We start from the raw sequence: 10,935 nt of genomic DNA, 5'->3' as shown, positions 1-10,935 counted from the left end.
GGCTTTTTCTTTTGATAGGGGCCTTCTCGCCCGCCTGGTTCCAGATCCGCATCAGTCCCAAATAAACACACAGGAGGCTATATTAATTATGAAGCTGTTGGCCTTGCTTATTTCTTACTGGCTAGCTCTGACTTAAGTAGTTACCTCATAATTGTTAATCTAAGTATGTCTCTTACCGGAGAAGTTTCCGGGCTCCTACCCGGCGTTACATGTCGACTCTCCTGTGTTTCTCCTACCCAGAATCCTCCTGGATTCCTAGCCCCACCTATCTAGATTCCTATTGGCCAGCAGTACTTTATTGACAAATGCACAGGCAAATAACAGGACTTCCCCAACACAGAGCAAAAACAAAATGAAGATCAAGAGAAAGACATATATGTAAAATGGAACATTTGCCACCACCTATTTAGAAAAATCCCTTGCAGTATAAACTAGGATAACCGATGTGGCACACCACGCATCTTTCTTAAGATAAATTTCTGCATTGTATCCTGTTAAAAGTCTTAACCTCTTTTGGCCTTCACAACAGCCCTGTGGCATTTTTGGAGTGGTCCTCTTTGGGTACTCTGAGGAAGTAAGTATAGAAAGCCTGTGACTAGCCTAGGATCGAGGAGCTGTGGGTCTGACTGCATGCTGTAGGTAGGGTTTCTCTTGTGAAGAGGCACCATGATCACAGCAACATTTTTTTTTTCGAGACAGGGTTTCTCTGTATTGTTTTGGAGGCTATCCTGGAACTCACTCTATCACACGATCACAACAACTTTTATAGAGGAAAACATTTAATTGATGCTGGCTTACACTTCAGAAGTTTAGTCCATTATCATCTGTGGGAAGCTGTCTTTTTGGGGCTGCAGTCGGAGCCAGCTGGGCAGCCCATGGTTCATATCTGAGAGGGGGGGTATGTGGACCGAGAAGGGCTAGCTAAGGGAGGTAAGAGACGAGACGGGGTCACAGGAATATTGTCAGGAGGGCCGTTCAGACCATACTCAATGCTGAGTGCCCCGAGTTTGTTCTTTAACATACTTAAGTATCCAATCAAGAGTGGGGACAATGGCAGAAGGCTTCAATTATCTTGTAAAAGGGGCAAAGAGACTTACTTCCCTTAATACTCAGGGTATTTGGTAGCCACACCTGCCATTAGGCCTTCAGGATCAAGAGTAACCCTCCCCCCCCATCTGTTGTTATTCAGATAAAGACATCACTACCAAGGCCGAAATATCCTGTAGCAGCCAAGCTTAGTCTCATAGGTATAAAGACAGTTTCAGAATCTCTGACCTTTAGTCGAGATGGAGTGGAGTCGTCTTTATGGGGCCCAACATCATGGTGGGGTGTATGGCGGCAGACACGGCTGGAGAGGGAGCTGAGAGCTCTACTTGATTGGCATGCAACAGGAAGTGAAGTTACCATGCTGGGCGTAGCTTGAGCCTGTAAGACCTCAAAGCCTGCCTCCACAGTGACACACTTCCTCTAGCGAAGCCACACCTGATAGTGCCACTCCCTACAGGCCAAGCGTTCAGACACAGGAATCTACGAGGGGCCACAGCTATTCAAACCACCACACAGCACCGAAGTGGCCAGCTCCTTATGAACTCCAGGATGAACAACAGAGTTGTGCTAGCATGTTCACAGTGAATAAGACAATAAAACCAAAAGAGCGAGTCCAACAATAATAAAACAGCCCACAGCCAAATTTACTAAATAAGACTCAAGTTATTAGATCAGAAATGAAGACGGGAAAGTGCTACAAAGTTTACAGGAAAGAAAAGCATGAGTTGTAAGAGATTGCAAACCACATGCCAGTTTGGATAAGCTACATGAAATGGGCAAATCCCTATAAACAAACACAAGAAGAAATAGGAAAATCTTAGTTACTTATGGCAACCGTGAATCAATTAAAAAAACAAAATCTATGAGGAATTTCACAGGTAAAGTCTACCAAACACAGAACTTGCAACAATGTTTCATTTATTCATGTTACAACACCCTGTGAAACCAGAATTAAACCAATACAGGATTGCATCCTAGACAAGAGCTACAGACTGACGTCCCTTATGAGTAGTATATATGCAAAAATTACCCCCCCCCAACCTAGCAAACTGGGGTCTTCAGAGATGGCTCACCAGGTAAGAGCACTTTCAGAGACATAGGTTCAGTTCCCAACACCTATAATTCCAGTTCCAAAGAATCTAACATTCTTCTAATCTCTTTGTGCAACACACACATTGTACATATACATACAGGTAAAGCACTCATACACAAATAGTAAACAATTGTCAATTATATTTTAATTATAATTATATCACTTCCCCTTCCTTTTCTTCCTCCTAGCCCTTTCCAAGTTTTTTCGCTCCAATGTTAAATTGATAGCCTTTTTAAAAATAGATATATATTCACTAATATATATTATTTTTGTCTATTACTATCTAGGCATATATCAATAGACATAAATATTATATCAATATATAATATTTGCTAATATATTGCTTATATCTATTAATATTTATATAAACATATATTTAATATACATTAATAAATATATAAATAATATACATTAGTTAATGTAAATCTATATATATATCCCTTTGAATCCACTTTTGCTTCTGTATATGTGGTTACAAGGCTGACTGCTGTGTATTGGATAACCAGTCAAGGAACTCATTTCTGGGAGTGACAAATTTCCCTTTCTCACATTATTAGCTGCCTGTAGTTTTTGTCTAGGAGAGGAAACTCATGAGACATTCTCCCTTCCTCATTTGCATGCCTATTGGTACTATTATTTGGATCTTGCTTATGGAGCCACTTTTTTTTTTTTGTTTTGTTTTGTTTTTCAGTTTAAATTTAGATAAGAAACAAGGTTGCTTCACAAGTCAGTTCCAGGTCCCTCTCCCTTTCCCTCCCCTCCTCCCGTGCCCTCCCCCCAACCCCCCCATTATCCCCTCATTCCTCCAGGGAGGGTGAGGCCCTCCATGGGGGTGTCCATAGTCTGCCATTTCATATAGGGCAGGGCCTAGACCCTTCCCCAAGAGTTCAGGGTGAGAGTCCTCTCATTGTTCTATGGGAGTCCAAAGTCCGTGTGTATACTCGGGATGGGTACTGATCTGCTGCCCAAGGCTCAATAGATTCCCTAGGCCTTATGGAGCCACTTCTAAGAGAGGCAACCACACAGCAGACTTCTTGGTACTCTGTCTCTTACATTCTTTCTGCCCCCTCTTATGTGATGGTTCTTGAGCCACAAATGCGGGAGCTGTGCGTCAGTCGTAGCCAATGGGGCTGGGCTCCCCCCAAACCCACCGGTGCTTGCATTGTGTCCTGATGTAGTTTTCTGTAATGGTCTCCACTTGCAACAGAGGGCAGTTTATTTGAGGACTGGGTGAGCTACATTTATCAGCAGGCATAAGGATAACACTTGGAATGTAGCTAAGGAATTATGCTGGTCGAGTGGAGTGGATTCTTTCCTGAGGTCCATGACCTCCCCACCCCAGGGAGAGCCGGCTTGTGTTTTTAGCACCAGGTGTGGTTTCCCTCCTGTTGAGTGATCTTTTAGACAACTGCCGGTGCCACCACCATGGGAGTACCACCACTGTGTCTTTGCTGGTGTCCTTCCATGCTGGCCGTTGTGGTTTATAGGTGTCACAGCCTGGTAGGAATACTGTTTCCCTTGTGACACGTTTCATAGTGTGTTCTTGAACCATGGAAATGAGGGGGCAGGAAAGAGGTTCTTAGGTCAGATTAAGCTTGAAGCACCTGAGTCCTGTGTCCTAAGCATGTGGCATACTCAGCAACTGGGGCTTACCTTCAGCTTCCGAGAGGCATCCAAGTACAATGTTATTAGCCTTTATTGCTTTGGACATCATTTGGACTACTCTGACCAACCACTTGAAAGGACGTACCGGTACTCTTGTTAGTTTACGGTTCTTGTGAGGAGTTCTGTCAGCTGAAGTAGCACATAACTTTAACATGTAGATATACATGCATGCACTTATGTGTATTATATATGCTCTGTGAATATATGTTGTCTTCAGTAATAGGACCTTGTAAGTAAACCAATGCAATGTGGAAACAAATATTTTTATTAACAGGAGAAAGCACTTACACACAAGCTGGGAGATCAGAAGTGTGGCAGGCTTCCAAGAGAGAGAGCTTTTTCTTTTTCTTTCCTTAAATATCTCACCTGTTCCACGTACCCTTGTCCATGCCCCTTTTGGGTGTGGACAGTATTTTGGGCTCACCCCTACAATTCCTCTTTTAGTCTAAATAAAAGATTTAAACTTGATACAAAACTCAAACATATGCAACATATATACATAGAAGTTGGTAAGCAAGTTATAATCTACTTATATCCTAAACTAAACATATCAATCCCATCTAAATCCTCAACTCATCTAAAGGGGGTGCCCAAGTCTGAACACCTCCTTCTAATCCCAACCCTAAAATAATTGAAAACTAACATTAACAGGTGTAAACTATCCTGTAATATTAACAGAAGGGAAGGGGGGGAACCGTAGTATTCTCAAAATTACTTCCTGTTGAAATGGGATGATGACAATCTCATGGGAACCTGTGGGAAGAAAATGTAAGTGTAACAAGAGTCTTTAGTAGGTTAAATAGTCTCTGTTTGGCAGGAGATTGAAGTTCTTGACTGAAGTTCTAATGTTGATTGGAGCTCTTGTCTGAAGCTCTGGCCAGAGTGTAGGAAGTGTACCGTATCAGTTTATTGGTCCAGAATTGTGTTGAGTGATGTAGTTTCAAACCAGTTTCAAGATGGTAGTAGTCAGGTGGAGTCAATGATGTGGGGCGGTTCAGATGCATCCAGTGGAACCAGGTGGAGTCGATGAAGTGGGGATTGTTGTTAAGAAATTCCTTGTTCTCTGGAAAACTCAAACATTAATGTTAACAGAAATTTTTAACTTTTATATGAATGCATACCAGGAAAGACAACAATAAGGAAGATAGTAAAGATGAAAGAGATTAGACTTTCAGAAAAGGAAGCGAGTATACACAGATGACAGCCCCTAATTCTCCTCTGTCTTATATCAGTAGCTCTTTGATATAATACAGAAATGTTGAATTTTATTTTAACAATACGCTTGGATTTAGAGTAGGAGAGCCAATCCAACTCCAAAGCCAGCTTCCGTTAAATGAATTGGGACTAAAGCATATTAAGAAATGGATATTATAAGAACAATATAGAGAGATTTAGACATTGATACAACACAGTGAATTATTGTTTGTTTGATGGTCCTTAGGGTAGCTATCCATTCTTCTCTAATATTCTTCTCCAGTATTTTTTTTTTTGTTTGTTTTTTTTGTTTTACGAGACAGGGTTTCTCTGTATTGTTTTGGAGGCTGTCGGTCCAGCCTGGCCTCGAACTCACAGAGATCCGCCTGCCTCTGCCTCCCGAGTGCTGGGATTAAAGGCTTGCGCCACCACCGCCTGGCGGAAACAAATATTTTTATTAACAGGAGAAAGCACTTACACACAAGCTGGGAGATCAGAAGCGTGGCAGGCTTCCAAGAGAGAGATATTTTTCTTTCTCTTTAAATATCTCACCTGTTCCACGTACCCTTGTCCACGCCCAAAAGGGGCGTGGACAGTATTTTGAGCTCACCTCTCCAGGACCTTACCATCAGTTTGTGGAGAGCAACCAATAGGGTTATTGTAGGGAGAGATCTATGCACTCATAGTGCTACCACGCCTGTTTGGGTGTGGTCACAGGTACGTAGAACGTATGGTCGATAAGAAAACTAGGGGAAGGAGACTCTCTCTTTGGGTTCCTACTTCGACCTGGAGGGCAGCGTGTGGACCTTTGGCTCTCGACTTTCTTGGCTTCTCATGTAAGTGATTACTCCCTCAATAAAATATCATAGGACATCCCTATTTTGTGTAGCTTAATATTTCTGCATTAGGTTGTCAGAAGTCTGAGTTGTTTGGGAGTTCCCAGACTGACCCTTTGGCCAACAGCTCAATTAGATGTAACTCATACATAGTTCAATTAGCTGTAACCCATGGAACTAGAGGTTTTATTTGGTGGCAAAAGATGTCCAGTTGGGGCTTTCTCTCCCTTATTATTTGGTGACTCCATTTAGATTTCGTTCACTTGCGTGTTTCTGTTTATTTATTGGTTTTGGAGACAAGATTTCTCTGTGTAGCCCTGGCTGTCCTGGAACTTGCTTTGTAAACCAGTTGTAGGTGGGGCATGCGTGGTGGAAGCCCGGAAGCCCTGAGATTCATGGAGGCGCAGAACCAGATAGTCACACTATGCTGGGACTCTGGACATAGGATCTGGGCTAAATCTGGTGTTTGGGGAAAGGTGCAGATGGGGAAGCAGGGAGACACATCACGGGGAAGATGTGGGAGAGTTTGGGTATGATATTTTTAATATTACAGAAATGAAGTTCAAAATGAAATCAAGATAGCCTTTATGTGTTGTAGGGGTGAGCCCACAATATTGTCCACGCCCAAAGGGGCGGGGACAGGGGATGGACACAGGTGAGATATTTAAGGGAAGGAAAAGGAAAAGCTCTCTCTCTTGGAAGCCTGCCACGCTTCTGACCTTTAATCTTGTGTGTAAGTTCTTTCTCTGGTAAGTACATATATTATATTCCATATTGTATTTGACCTCCCTCGTCAGCTGGTACCAGGAGTGGCTGAAAGCCCACGCCTTCACAGAGGTGGAAGCTTCTGCTGGCTCCGGGTCACACTTCTTCGTCCTCGGCTACAGCACAACTTAAAACTTCAGTCAAGAACTTCAATCAAGCATCTCCTGCCACACACAGACTATATAACCTACTTAAGACTAACATTTTCTTCCCACAGGCCACCATGAGATTTTCATCGTCCCATTTCACCAGGAAGTAATTTTGAGAATTCCACGCTCCCTTTTTCCTACTGTTGATATTCCAGGATCTCTTACACCTGTTAATATTAGTTTTCAATTATTTTAGAGTTGGGATTGGAAGGAGATGTTCAGACTTGGGCACCCCCTTTCAGATAGGTTTAGGATTTAGGTGGCATAGATATGGTTAGTTTAGGATATAAGTAGATTATAACTTGCTTATCACCTTCTATGTATATATGTTGCATATGTTTGAGTTTTGTATCAAGTTTAAATTTTTTATTTAGACTAAAAGAGGAATTGTAGGGGTGAGCCCACAATATTGTCCATGCCCAAAGGGGCAGGGACAGGGGATGGGCACAGTGAGATATTTAAGGGAAGAAAAAGGAAAAGCTCTCTCTTGGAAGCCTGCCACGCTTCTGACTTTTCAGCTCATGTGTAAGTTCTTTCTCTGGTAAATAAATATATTATATTCCATATTGCATTGACCTCCCTTGTCAACGTGTGGTTTCTGGGAGGAAAAGAAACCACAGATTTAAGTGCTTTGGAATGAAAAGACTAGCTGTGGGGGGTTCTAGAACACTAGTCTGATTGTCAGTGGCACAGAGATCAGAGAAGATAGTTTGGATATGATAAATATGAAAAAAAGAAAATTTCTGAAAGACAGAGGAGACTGGGTAAATACATAAAGTGAAAATGGACCTAATTAGGCAGAAGAGATATGTCTTCCCTTTGATTTTCTTGTTGTAGTGTGCTATATTTGGACAATATGAAAATCACAATATTCCTTTTCTAATTACTGCACAGTGATCCATCTTTAATTTTTTTCCCTGAAAGCTATCCAGACAAAAGTACCTTTCATGTTTACTTTTCTAAATAAGTAAATGTCTTTAATTGACTATGGTTTCTAAACTAACTTTATAATAATACTCTCAGGCTATCTCAAGAGAAATAAGATTTCCATCACATATTTCTTACTGTAAAAACCAATTAGAATGGTAATTAGTATATGAATGGTTTTTAAAATCTTATTTATAAGATGAAATAATTTGCTATTTTAATTAAATTTTCTGTGTGGTATAATATGCATGCATGGCATATAATAATACACCCTGCTTATCTGTATAATGTTACTTGCAGTATGATTTCAGGGCTGAGCATTGGATATTGGATAACCAATTAGTGTGCTTCCCCAGGAAAGACTTATTTCTTCTTCTCAGAATTCCTTAGTTGCCTGTAGCATTTTGTGTAGAGTTGAATGAGAATTGCCTTCATAGGCTCATGTGTTTCAGTGCTTAGTCCCTAGTTGGTAGAACTGTTTTGGAAGGATTAGGAGGTGTGGCCTTGTTGGAGGGAGTGTGTTACCCAGGTGGGGAGGGGTGGGAGTGGGCTTTGAGGTTTCAGAAGCCAAGTGAGGGAGGTCTTGCTTTCTCACTTCCTCTTAACCTGGGCATCATATGTGAGCTCTCAGCTGCCACTTCAGCACCATGCCTGCCTGCCCGCGGCCGTGCTTCCTGCCGTTGTGGTTAGAGACTAAAATCTCCTCTGAAACTGTTAACACAACTCCGGTTCATCACCTTCTTTTATAAGTTGCCTTGGTTGTGGTGTCTCTTCACCGTAATGGAACAGTAACTACGATACTAGGAAATACGTGTTTTGGTCAGTTTGCTTTGTTGCTTTTGAGATTGACTTTCTTAACTGTTCCCCTGAGTTCATCTTCTCCCACTGGGCCTGTAAGTTACCCTGTGTAAAGAGAAGCTTTTTACTTGAGAGCAGCCTTCCCGCCAGCCTGGTTCTAGAGCTGCATCAGTCCCAAATAAACACACAGGAGGCTATATTAGTTATGAAGCTGTTGGCCTTGTTTGTTTCTTACTGGCTAGCTCTGACTTAAGTAATTACCCCATAATTGTTAATCTAAGTATTTCTCTTACCGGAAAACTTTCCGAGCTTCCTACCCCATGGCGTTACATCTTGACTCTCTGTGTTTCTCCTTCCCAGAGTCCTCCTGGACTCCTAGTCCCACCTATCTAGATTCCTATTGGCTCAACAGTGCTTTATTGACATAAGACTTCCCCAACAACCCTGTACATTAATGTAAATGGGCGGGTGCTCATGCCATGGGGTGACAAATCCCTCTTATGTTTCTTCCCGGGCAAGTCAACGAAATTCCTTCTGACCTAGGAATGGAGTATGTTCACTGGGTTTCCCTCCAAGGCCGTTGTACATCATGGGAATGCTCCCCTTGACGCCTCCACACTTTTGGTCTTTGACATCTTCATCATCAGGTGCTCATAAAATTCCTAGCTGAAAACTTAAGGTCACAGGAGAAGCAGCAGAAAAATCAGGATGATATATTGGAGCAAGAATGTCAGGAGTCAAGGCCAAATGATAATAAAGACAAAACCAAGACAAACAAAACAGAAACAAAATTGCCTTCAAGGTTCAAAAAGCAAAGATTTCCAAAATACATTTAGAGATCTGAATGCAAGCAAGCAAGCAAAACCAAACCAAGTGTCTAGACTAAAATGCTTTCAAAGAACGCAAACAAGCTAGATAACTTTACCAAAAAGGTATTTGCCAAGGTAGGATCCTTGCTAATGAGTTCAGAATAAACAAAATGGACTATTAACTAAACCAAAGTAGGTCTGGAGCCCCTGGGAAGAGCTCCCTGATAATCAACCGGAGGAAATAACACTAGGTGATTGGCACTCAGTGGGTCCATGCAGGTACCTGACCATTCGGGTGATTTTTTCGGAGAAAAGAGTCCTGCGTTGTTACGCTATGCTTGCCTGTTGCATGTCAAGTTGACAAACAATGCCAATCGGATCCACAGCTTTGATCTTAAAGGGATTAAGTGATGACATATTCTGGAGCCATTTCGAGTGGCCGTGGACTGGAAACACAGATTTAGATTATCCCAAATTCCCTGTTCCTGTTTGTGTGTGTGCTTTTTCTGTATCTTCATCAGGGACACTGGCCCTTAGTTTGTTTTCTTGCTGTGTGTTTATCTGGTTTTGGCATTAGAGTGACTCTGGTTTCCTAGAAAGTCAGGGTTCAGAAGGTCTGCAATTCCTTCTTCATGTACAATTCCTGATGTGTCAACTTGACTGAGGAAAAACTGTAGACAGGAGATAACACATGGAAGGAATGTTCTTGGGCAAAACAAGGCCCCAAGGATAGAGAAACACGGTAGAGGGGCTTTCAAATAAAGGCATCAATGACACTGTTTGCTCACAGTGGGCTTGCCGTGTTATTTTTAGTAGCTGAACAGCAATGGAAAATGTTGGGGACTGCTAGAACCTTGAACAAAATGGAGTCTGTCAACCGTTTCTTGGCCTTCTGCCTACGTGACTGCGAGCACACATGCCCTTGAGACAAAGGAAAAGGCTAACCATAAAAGTTAAATTTACACAGGGCAGCCCACCCGCCTAGCCAGGGGGAAGTACCCTTACAGAGCAATTGTCTTTGTTAACAAGATTATAGTGTTCTGCTGTACACTCCCAACCCCTCCCTAATTCCTGCACCTGACTTACGCTGACAAGCATTTGTGGAATGCAACTAATGACTAATGGAAAATTACAGCTTTGTCTTTACCGTATTTGGTGTATATTTGAATTGAGACTTGATTGACATGCTTGTACCACCCCCTGAGGTCCTTCCTCTATAAGTTCCAGCACGCCCCAAAAAATAAAGGCTCTTGATCAGCGAACGTTGTCTTGAGCCTGATTCCATTAACCTCGTGAAGTTCACTTTCCAGATCGGATCTGCTCGTGAAGGCCCACCAAATTAGTAGCGACCCTCATCACCTCACCCCCGCGGGTCGGAGGTCCCTTCCTGGGGGTCGCAGGAAAACCCAGAAGATCTTCCTTCCTGAAGTGAATCCAGAGTCCTGTGTTTCTCTCCCTACGATAGCTCTCCTTTTCAGGACCCCGAGATGCACTGTCACAGGCGAGTGGCAAGTGTCCAATGTGTGGCTTGAAGGACACTCAGGGACTCACCGTGCAAACATTTTCAGTTTGGACCAAGGAGTGTGTGTCAGCTTGGGGGAAAACACAAAAGAGACAACACTATACACCCAAGAACACGGGAATTCTATAGG

This window comes from Mesocricetus auratus, unplaced genomic scaffold (genome assembly GCF_017639785.1).
Source record: "Mesocricetus auratus isolate SY011 unplaced genomic scaffold, BCM_Maur_2.0 Super-Scaffold_100015, whole genome shotgun sequence".
Lineage (NCBI taxonomy): Eukaryota > Metazoa > Chordata > Mammalia > Rodentia > Cricetidae > Mesocricetus > Mesocricetus auratus.
The sequence above is the reverse complement of the archived record's forward strand: the minus strand, read 5'-3'. Positions refer to the sequence as shown.